We start from the raw sequence: 11,744 nt of genomic DNA on the forward strand, positions 1-11,744 counted from the left end.
TATTATACCTAAGGCAGTATACTTAATCGGAAATAGAATAACACAAATAGATTCGATATACTAGCTATTATGGTTGACTTAATGGAAGTGCAGTAGATTAATGCTTCGTTGATTACTGATTCCGAAGGTGAGTAGATAAATGTTCACTAACCTAATTCTTTAGCAAATAAATTAATTCATACCGTGATAAAATGAATAAACTAAAATGTTTACTAGTGTTCAGTTCAAGTTATGTGAGATTTGTAACAGATTAATCTATTTTCTTAATAAAATCAATTAAATATATGATTGGTCTTCATATATTAACTCCTACATTCACTTACCCACTTTTCTATTTCATCATAGGTTTTTGGTCAAAAAACTAGGCCTACAATTTTGCAAATCACAAGATCATAAGATTCAAGTAAATTGAGAATGACAGGTCATGCAAACTTAATTCAACTGATCAATAAACAAAAAATTAGTTATCATAAACATTGATAGGTTCTTTAATAAACTAACATAACAAATATTCAACTTAGCATAATCCAATTCATAAATCAACTCATAAATAAGGAAGCAATCTAGTCTAAATGAAAGTTAGGGTGTTAGCCGTTAACTTCATAAAACAAACATATAAAAACAATGTTTACTTTAGAAGACATAATCAAATCAAAGTAATCAAGTAAAAGGGAGTAATGTTTCCTTAGATATATAAAAATCCAGCTAGTAATCGAATTTTGAAATTTAAAGCCTTCCAGGTTTGTCTCTGATAGAAGTCAATAATAGCTTCCAACGTAAGATAGGTTTGTGAGATAATTCAATTCATTTATAATTTTCCAAAAATCAGTGCAGCATAGCATGGTTAATGGCCACCACGCCTTGGTTGGTGCAAAAATGGTGCATCCGACAAGTCATAGACTTATCAGGAATCTTCACTTCGCCATGGTGTGGAGAGGTTCCACATGTCGTGGTCCTTTATTTTTTCATCCTCTTTGCGCCTTAGTCCAAGTTCCTAGCTTCCAACATCCAATTTTCTTCCTTTCTGATCCAAGCATGTATTTTCCTACTAATACACAAAACATTGCAAATTAAGTATCTTTTGTCCTGATAATGAGCACAATTAAGTGTAAAATATTAAGATATGATAATATATATATATATATATATATATATATATATATATATATATATATATATATATATATATATATATATATATATATATAATAGTAGCGTACACCCACGATGCGACGGTGACGATTTGTTTCATTCTGGATATTAATTTACAAATGAAATTTAGTGTCATTTCAGCGGTCGTCATCTTGTTTCTTTCGACTTGTTTCATTTCGGTGATTTGTTCCTTTCGGCGATCAGATGTCTCTAGACGGGCGGCAAATAGTAATTTGCCTCCATTACTCTTTCTTTAGCAGCGGACGGCGATTACTTTCATTTAACGAATAATGTTAAGATGATAAATTTCCACTTTATTTGTTTCATTTCGAATTGAAAAGGTAAAATATGTTATATTATATATAATAATATTGAACTACATTTAAAATAAAGATATTGCCGTTTTTCGAGAGTATACATGACATAACAATATGAACTTTTAAATATTAAATTATATATCGTTTTTTCTATTTTTTTTCATTCTTTTGCGTTTTGTTTTCAGTGTGGTAAAATTCATTTTTTTTATATTTGTATTAATAAAGCTTATTAATAGTAAATAATAAAGTGTCACACCCCCAAACCAGACGGTGGAAACATCCGGGGGCTGACGTGACTATCAATTGAAATATCATTACAATGAATATACATGAAACATAACACATTCATAACCAAACATTACATAGTACAACTAGCATTGTTCACATCAAGTACATTATTTATATTACATAATCCCAAAATATTAAATGTTTGATGTTTAACAATATCACAAAAGAAACTTTCATTACACACTTGATGCTTTCTCGTTCTAATGGTTACCTGAGAATACAAGTTATTTTGAAAACGATCAAAATATATAATGTTGGTGAGTTCATAAGTATGTTTGATGTAAAGTAGTTTATGTCGCTTGTAAAACCAATAAAATCTGATATTCTCTGTAAAAAGACTGTTTATGAAAAATGTTGCGAAGATCCCATAAGTGTATGTGTGTGTGATTTAAGACATGAGAAATGAATAACTTTCATATTTGATCATTGTATAAAGAGTATATGTTTATAATAAATACCGTTGTTACCCCCGGAAAACCCGATGTTTTCCGTTTTAAAATAGTATGGCGATTTTTGTATTATTGAATAATTTCTCATACGTTTACTATATATGAATTCGCCTTCCCAGATAATGAAATGAGTAACGGATCTCGATGTGAGTCGTTATATATGAATTCGCCTTCCCAGATAATGAAATGAGTAACGGATCTCGATGTGAGTCGTTATAACCAGACATGATGATGACTATTTCGCCTGTCTTAGCATTTGTGAAAATGTCGGATTTGATCAAGGTTTTGTCATCCTAGACTGGGCGAGTCTAACTGTAGCGAACAACTTAGGTGTAGGGGAGTCACCCCCGTATAGATCTATAAAAAACTCTCACTCTCCCTCCGGGAGACTCTGATTATAACTACAGGTTACGCCCAAACACTTGTTGGTGCTGAACGACGTTTCTCAATAAATCCAAACTGATAGTCTATGAATATGAATAACCTTGTCCATAATTGTTTAATGTTTTCGTGATTATGAAGTGGGCCTAACAAACATGAGTGAGGACCATGACGGACTGTAGGTCATGTATGTTATTCTAGGCATTCGAGCATACGACAGCCCGTTAAAACCCATTAAGCTTGTGATGAATGTTTGGGACCACATTAGTAATACAAATGGGCCACTGAGGTCCAATAGCATTTAAAAGTTAATGGAGGTCTAAAAAACACGTAACTGGGCCACCAAGACCCATTAAGCATATTTTAATTATAATGGGTCCAAGAGATTATGAAATTAGGTCACGAAGGCCCAATAAGCACAAATAGGGAACAATGGGCCCAATTATCGTATCATGTATTTGTTTGTCTATATAACTAGTGACATAGGATTTGTTTTACTTTGATTACTTATTTACGAAGCAAAAACACCCGATGTTCGATTTATAAAGACGTTATGTTTTAACGATATATGTATATATACTTCGTGTCCATAAGTTAGAAATTGTTGTATTCTTGACATATCTGATCAAAATGTTTATTTGGTCATTTCAGCCCATTCTTCACCAAAAGTAACATTTTTAGCCCCTTTTAAATAAAATGACATTTTTAGTCCTTTTTAAATGAAAACTGACATTTTTGGTCCTTAAGTTTATTCTCTTGGCATTTTCGGCCCAAAATATTTATTAAAATAGAGTTTCAACCCAAGTTATAAACTTTGAACATTTTCAATCCTTTGTTTACAAAATTTTACTATTTTGACCCAAATTTCGAAAATTTTACATTTTTAATCGAAAATCCAAAATGTTTGCATTTTAGTCCTTTTTGATAAATAAGGCCATGTTAACCCCTGGAATAGGTTCATTTACGTTTATAGCCCCTGTTTAGAGAAAACTTTCCATTTCAGCCCCCTTAAATTTGATTTTTTGCATATTTGGGCCTAAATAGCTAAAAAGCCCAAATTTAAGCCCTATAGGCTAAAATTTACATTTTTAGTCCTTTAAAAAGCATAATATTAATAAAAGCTCTTATTTTAGCTGTTTTAACCTCTTGTTCTGTAACATCCCAAAATTCAGGTAAAGCTATTTAACCCTTCTATTTTGTCAAGTTGTCAAGATTGGTCCCTTGAGAGAGTTCTTGTGGCAAATGAGTAAGTTGGGCGTACTGGGGAGTACGCTGCGCGTACTCATGCGCTTAATTTGGATGCCGACTCGCCTGGGTACGCTGGGCGTACATGGGGTTACGCTGGGCTATGATATGCTATGATATGATATGCGCCCGAACGGTGAATCCCCAAAATACCCTTACGTGAAGTGTTTTCAGATATGCTATGATATGTTATGCATGCTAGAGTAGGCTGGGTATTCATATTAGGACTAGAGTGGCTTGATTTGTGATGCCTTAGCCTAGGAGATCACTGCTCCTATGAGATGCCTTGAGAGTGAGTAGGTAGCAGTGAGGAGCTTATGAGAGGTCTTCTGGAGAGTAACCAATGAATAGCGAGAATAGAGTACTTGTGATCTGGGATCCAAGGAGGAGGACTTGGGGTGAATACTAATGCAGTGTGGTCGGTAGTATAGGGCCCGTACTACTAGAGACACCGGATCAGTGAGCAGTCCAAGTAAGAATCCTTAGGATACTAGGGGACAAGTAGGGTTGCGTTATCGAGTACGAGTATGCTCGAACGAGTCTCTGATGTTTTTATGTTGTATTTCAGAGACACCATGGTTGGGACACGGCACACACCTGAGAGCAGCAGTGTCAGTGATGAGGAGATCCGCCGGTTGATTCATGAGGAAGTGGTTGCGGCCATACGAGCTGAGATACCATAGATGTTCGGGTCTATCAAGACCACGTTGATCGAGACTTTAGATGAGCGGTATACCGCTCTTACTGATGTTGTTGTTGCTGCGGCCACCGCTGCTGCCAGACCGCAGGGAGGCGATTCGTTGCTGTATCGGGATTTCAGCAACACGAAGCCACCAAAGTTTGATGGGACGCAGGATCCGATCACTACTATGAGATGTATTATGGATGTTGAGGGGTGTTTCTATACTTGCTCGTGTCCGGAGCATTTGAGGGTGCGGTTTGAGTTGAAGGCGAAGGACTGGTGGAAGTTTGTATCGGCCCATTTCACCCCAGCTGAGCTTATTGCGGTGACCTGGGACAGGTTCACCACTATGTTTCGTGATCAGTACGTTCCCCCTGTGGAAAGGGAACGACTGGCTCAGGAGTTTTTGACCCTCAAGCAGGGTACTTATTCAGTTATTGTGGTTACTCAGAAGTTTCATGAGAGGGCGATGTTTTGCCCTGAATAGGTGTCTACCGAGCAGGCTTACATGAGCCGATATCTGAGTGTTCTCAAGAGAGATATCCGTGAGTTCGTGGTGAACTCGAATTACCGGACATTTTCCGAACTCCGGGAAAATGCTCGGAAAAGGGAGATCAAGCTAGAGACTCGGGCCAGGGAGGAAGGGGAGTCTTAGGGAAGGGATCGGCGACTGGCACAATCTCAGCTGGTAGCCAAGCGGGCAAAGCCTGCTGATTCGAGATATGGGGGTACGAAGGGCCGCGCTTGTGGAAAGTACGGCAAGAGTCATGAGGGGACGTGGAGAGCTGGAGTATGTTACAAGTGTGGGAAATAAGGCCATTACGCGAGGGATTTCCCCAAGGGATTCTCGGTTTGCTTTCATTGCAACCAGACCGTCCATCGGAAGGCCGAGTGCCCTCAGCTACATCAAGTATCAGCGCAGGGATCTGCACCTGCTGTTAGAGCTACCGAGGTTCGGCCACCGAAGGCTGAGGCACTGAAGGCTTGCGGGAGAGCCTTCTAGTTGACAGCATAGGAGGTCCGCGCAACACCCGACGTTGTGGTTGGTATGTATTCTTTCCTCTATTTATTTTGTGTCTGAGATATTGTTCTTATATTATGATATGCGTAGGTATGTATTCTTTCCTCTATTTATTTTGACTCGAGTGCAAGTCGATCTTTTGTGTCGTTAGCTTTTAGTCACCATATCAGTATTTGTCGAGAGGAATTGATTCGACCTCATCGGGTTTCCATAGCTGACGAGCGAGCGGTTTATGCTACTGAGGTGATTCGGGGATGTGTACTCGAGATCTTCGGTGTTGAATTCCCGATTGATCTGGTTCCGATTGTGATGGGGGACGTTTGTGTTATAGTGGGCATGGATTGGTTGAACCGTTTTGGGGCTGTTATAGACTGCGAGCAACAGTTGGTGATGATACGAGACCCTAGTGGGGGAGTGCTTACGGTGTACGGCGAGGGTACCCGTCCTGAGTCAACATTTTGTTCGGATGCTAGGGCGAGGCAGAGTCTACAGCAAGGTTGTATAGGGTTTGTGGCCTACGTGATGGACACACGAGTGGCAGTGGAGAGGCTAAAATTGGTTGATGAGGTACCGATAGTGCGAGAGTTCCTCGATGTTTTCCCCGAGGAGCTGCCGGGTGTGCCTCCCGAGAGGCAGGTGGAGTTTCGCATTGATTTAGTTCCGGGAGCAGCGCCTATTGCTAAGGCACCCTATCGCCTTGTGCCGCCAGAGATGCAAGAGTTATCCTCACAGCTCCAGGAGCTGCTGGGGAAGGGATTTATCAGACCAAGTAGCTCGCCTTGGGGAGCGCCGATCCTTTTTGTCAAAAAGAAGGATGATTCACACCGGGTGTGTATTGATTACCGAGAGTTGAACAAGTTGATGGTCAAGAACCGTTATCCCTTACCGAGGATCGATGACCTGTTCGTTCAATTTGACAGAGCATCTTGGTTCTCCAAGATTGATCTGAGGTATGGGTATTATCAGATGAGAGTGCAGGATGAGGATATCCAAAAGATGGCGTTCAGAACTTGTTATGGGCATTACGAGTTCGTGGTGATGCCTTTTGGGCTCACCAATGCACCGACAGCGTTCATGGATCTAATGAACAGGGTATGCAGGCCGATGTTGGATCGTTCGGTGATCGTGGTCATCGATGACATATTGGTTTATTTGAGATCTAAAGAGCAGCATGAGGAACATCTGAGAGAGATTCTCGGGGTGTTGAGGGTGGAGAGGCTTTACGCTAAGTTCTGCAAGTGTGATTTCTGGTTGCGAGAGGTCCAGTTCTTGAAACACCTCGTCAACCGAAATAAGTTATTGGTTGAGTCGGCCAAGATTGAGGCAGTGATGATTTGGGAGGTGCCGAGATCCCCTTCGGAGATCAGGAGTTTCCTGGGGTTGGCTGGTTATTATCGGAGATTCATCCAGGATTTCTCCAGGATTGTTGTTCCTCTCACCAAATTGACCCGGAAGGGCATGACTTTCAGTTGGGGCCTGGAGTAGCAGGCCTCATTTGAGACACTTTGCCAGAAATTGTGCGAAGCCCTAGTGCTGGCCCTTTTGGAGGGAATGGAGGACTTTGTGGTATGTTGTGACGCGTCAATATCGGGACTGGGTGCGGTGCTGATGCAGAGAGGGCATGTGATAGCATACGCGTCGAGGTAGCTGAAGCCTCATGAGACGAGGTATCCTACTCACGATATGGAGCTGGGGGCTATGGTGTTCGCCCTTAAGATTTGGCGTCACTATTTGTATGGGGTTCGGTGTACCATATACACGGACCACAAGAGCTTAAAGTATCTGATGGATTATCCAAACCTGAACATGCGTCAGCGAAGATGGTTGGACGTGGTAAAGGATTATGAGTGTGAGATCCTGTATCACACGGGCAAGGCTAACATGGTAGCAGATGCCTTGAATCGTAGGGCAGAGAGCGCCCCCTTGCGAGATGTTTGTCTGAGGTTGAGAGTGATGACTCCGGTGTTGGACACCACTCAGGAGGCCCAGGTAGAGGCCATGAGACCGGGGAACCGCAAGCGAGAGCGGGTGATAGGTCAGATATTTGATTTCATTGCCGACAGCCGGGGGCTTATGACCTTCCAGGGCCGGATTTGGGTGCCATTTAACGGTGGGGCACGTGCCATTTTGATGGAGGAGGCGCATAGGTCGAGTTTTTCGGTCCATCCCGGGGCCACTAAGATGTATTTGGACCTGAAAAGAGACTATTGGTGGCCCTGTATGAAGAGGGATGTGGCGTGGTTTGTAGAGAGGTGTTTGACCTGTCGCAGGGTTAAGGCCGAGCACCAGTGTCCACATGGAAAGTTGCAGCCACTTGAGGTTCCCCAGTGGAAATGGGAACAGATTTCCATGGATTTTATCACCAAATTGTTGAGGATTGCGAGAGGCGTCGATGCAATTTGGGTGATCGTCGACCAGCTGACACAGAGCGCTCACTTTCTTGCGATCAATGAGAGGTCTTCCACAGAGAGGCTGGCAGACGTGTATGTGAGGGAGGTGGTATCGCGGTATGGTTTACCGATCTCGATTGTGTCAGATCAGGATGTGCGTTTCACTTCCAGGTTCTGGAAGAAGTTTCATGAGGAGTTGGGTACTAGGTTGCATTTCAGTACCGCTTACTACCCACAGAAGGACGGACAAAGTGAGCGGACGATTCAGACACTCAAGGAAATGCTTTGGGTATGTGTGCTGGACTTCGGAGGGAGTTGGGACACGTATCTGCCTTTGGTTGAGTTCTCCTATAACAACAGCCACCATTTGAGCATTGGTATGCCTCCCTTTGAGTTGTTTTATGGGAGGAGGTGTCGGACTCCCATCTGCTAAGGAGAGGTATGGCAGCGAGTGATGGGGAGCACTAAGATAGTGATTCAGACGACAGAGAAGATATAGTAGGTTAGACAGAGGATACTGACGGCCCAGAGTCTCCTGAAGAGTTACGCGGATAGGCGTCGATCCGAGCTCGAATTTCAGGTTGGAGATTTTGTACTCCTGAAAGTGTCTCCTTGGAAAGGAGTGATCTGATTTAGGAAAAGGGGCAAGTTGGGGCCCCGGTACATTGGACCGTTTCGCGAGGGTGGGTAGGGTATCATATCGATTGGAGCTACCTGCAGAGTTGAGCCTGATTCATGATACCTTCCATGTGTCTCAGCTAAGGAAGTGTATAGCCGACGAGTCGGCAGTGGTGCCATTGGATGATATCTAGGTGGACGCAGGGATGAATTATGTTGAGAGACCGATCGCGATCTTGGACCGGAAGGTCAAGGTTCTGAGGAACAAGGAGGTGCCTCTAGTTTAAGTCCAGTGGCAGCATCGGAGGGGTCCGGGCTAACTTGGGAGCTGGAGTCAGAGATGCGGGAGCAGCATTCGGAATTGTTTTCGGCATGAGACTTCGAGGGCGAAGTCTGGTTCTACTGGGGGAGAATTGTAACATCCCAAAATTCAGGTAAAGCTATTTAACCCTTGCATTTTGTCAAGTTGTCAAAATTGGTCCGTTGAGAGAGTTCTTGTGGCAAATGAGTACGCTGGGCATACTGGGGAGTACGTTGCGCGTACTCATGCGCTTAATTTAGATACGAACTCACTTGGGTAAGTTGGGCGTACCCAGGGTTACGCTAGGCATAACGGGTCCAGATGCAAACCCTAAATGTTTTTCTTGAGCACTATTTAAAGGATGCTAAGGCACATTTCTCACCCTCCATATCAGTGAGTGAAACCCTAAGAGAGAGCCTTCCATCGTCCTTAGTGAGTGTGTGTGTTTTGGGGAAAAAAGTGTCTTGGTGTGTTAGTGAAGAATAAGGAGAAGATCTTCTGGAGGACAGTACTTGAAGTGCAAGTTTGGATCTGTGATATTCAGAGAAAGGAGCTTCATCTAGAGGTATAAAGTTCAAAACTTTCCTCTTTATTTGGTTAGATGTTGCATGGACCATTTTTAGGGTTAAAAGTCCCAAAGGTGGAGACTTTATGAGTGTAATGTACTCCATGGACCTAGATCTCTTCTATTTCAGTGATATTTGTGTTATAGATCCATAAAGATTCCATCTTGGTCGTTGTTATAAGGTCATGCTTGAATTATGGACTTTTTAGAGTTGGAAAATGGAATGTTATTGGTGCTAGTGACTTGTTCAGCCATGCAAAGGCTTAAAGTCACCGACTTTATGGATTAAGTGGCTTAGAAATGGTCAGATCTAAAAGTTGGACGTGGGTCTTAACTGTTTAAGACCTCAAGAGCTTAAAGTCTGAAACTGGGAGTTACGTGGGGCGTAATCCCAGTACGCGCAGCGTAAGGGGTCGTACACCTCGTTTCTATGAGGACGCTGGGTACGCCCAAAGTACATGTTTGGTACGCGCAACGTAACCTAGAGGGTTGACTTTTGTTGACTTTTAGGGTTTGGTCAACTTCAGGGTCTTTGAGCCATGAGAGGGGTAAAATGGTCTTTTACCCTCCTGAGAGTACTAAGAGAGGGAATTGTATAGCCTTGGGAGATGTATTGATTTAGAGTGTTTATTTCATATGATTAGGTGGAGGCTAGACCCGATTTTACAGAGTTCAAGATTACCGTGTTACCCGAGGTAAGTCTTTTCACTATATGTTACCTATAGTGGTATTTATGTGTTGACCGGAGGGTCTTATGTGCTATGTATGAGATTATGTGCAATATGATATATGTATGCTATATGATTGTATAGACCGGACTGGAGGGTCCAACGATTCATACTGGACCGAAGGGTCCAATGATACAGACCGGGCCGAAGGGCCCAACGAGCTATGACCGTACCATAGGGTCCAACGAGCTACGGGACTGGAGGGTCCCGCTGAGACACACCAACCGAAGGGTCACACTGTAGCCTCAAGTAGCGTATGTGTTGTATGTGGTATTTTGGGGAACTCACTAAGCATTTATGCTTACAGTGTTATGTGTTATGTGTTTCAGGTACTAGTGACAATCGCGGGAAGGCGCCGACATGATCCGTACACACACAGTTAGGGGATTTCATTTGTGATCTAGGGATATGTTTGTATATGATGACAGTTGTTGAACATGTGATTTGAGAATGTTTAAATGATGATTATGTTATTTGAAAAATGAATTTTTTTTTAAAAAAATTACGTTGTTACTGATGAGTTTTATACAAACAATCCTATGTATGCATGCAACCCAAGAGTTGGATCTATGTTATCACTATTAGTTATACAAAATTATGAACATGTGAAGAACCCTAACAAGCTTCTAGGGATTTAGAAATTCACAAAGAAAGATGAAATACATACCTCTTGTTGTTATATTGTAATAACAACTTAAATATTGAATCTGCTTGTCTTTGAAAGCAAGCGCCACAAGTGTCGCGCCTCTAATGGCTCACAAACAAACCTAGCAACCAAGGATTACTATGGAGAGAGAAGGGAAGTGGAAAATTCGGCTCTAAGCCTCTCTAAGGCTTCCAAGGCACCCTTAGAGCCCAAGGAAACCCTAGGACACTCTAGATTTCGTTCCCCACCTCTAAGGGAGGTTCTAGAATGCTTCAATGTTCAACTTTTTAACATTGTCACCTTTAGTCCTTACAGTTTCAATTAATTCTTTTAATCCTAAAATTAATTCCAAATTAATTTTTGATTAATATTAATTAAACAATATGATTTCTAATCAATATATTATATCCATAATACATTAATAAATCATTTATCTTGATTTCAAATTAATTTATTAACCAACTAATAAATTAATAAATCAGTCTTCTCTCTCCAACAATTATCCTATTCCATTTCCAGGTTTGAAGGCAACCCAAAAGGACCATGCACAACCAGGTCAAGTACTTACCAAATATAGTTACGGGCTTAGACACTAATCCAACAATCTCTCACTTGGAGAAGTCTAGTAACCATAAATGCAAGTACAACCTGATTGGCAATCATAGCTCTCAAAGACGCTGTCGAACTCTCATCGTATCAGTAACCTGTCCTTTAGATAAGGAATCATATATTCCTCCATTCTAGATATCGTATAGACATGAAACATGAATTGATATCATTCTCTCAGTCTATGTGTTGTTTGCTGATTTCTGATTTACGACGACTGACTAATTGAACAAATCAAATTAGCCCTAGCCCGGCCGAGCATTTACGTTTGTCATCACTAAATCATCGAGGGGCCCACATATATCTCTTTTATCCCACTTTAGGTAAAAGTAACGGATAAACTTCGACTCAATGG

The sequence above is a fragment of the Lactuca sativa genome, chromosome 6 (genome assembly GCF_002870075.4).
Source record: "Lactuca sativa cultivar Salinas chromosome 6, Lsat_Salinas_v11, whole genome shotgun sequence".
Classification (NCBI taxonomy): Eukaryota; Viridiplantae; Streptophyta; class Magnoliopsida; order Asterales; family Asteraceae; genus Lactuca; species Lactuca sativa.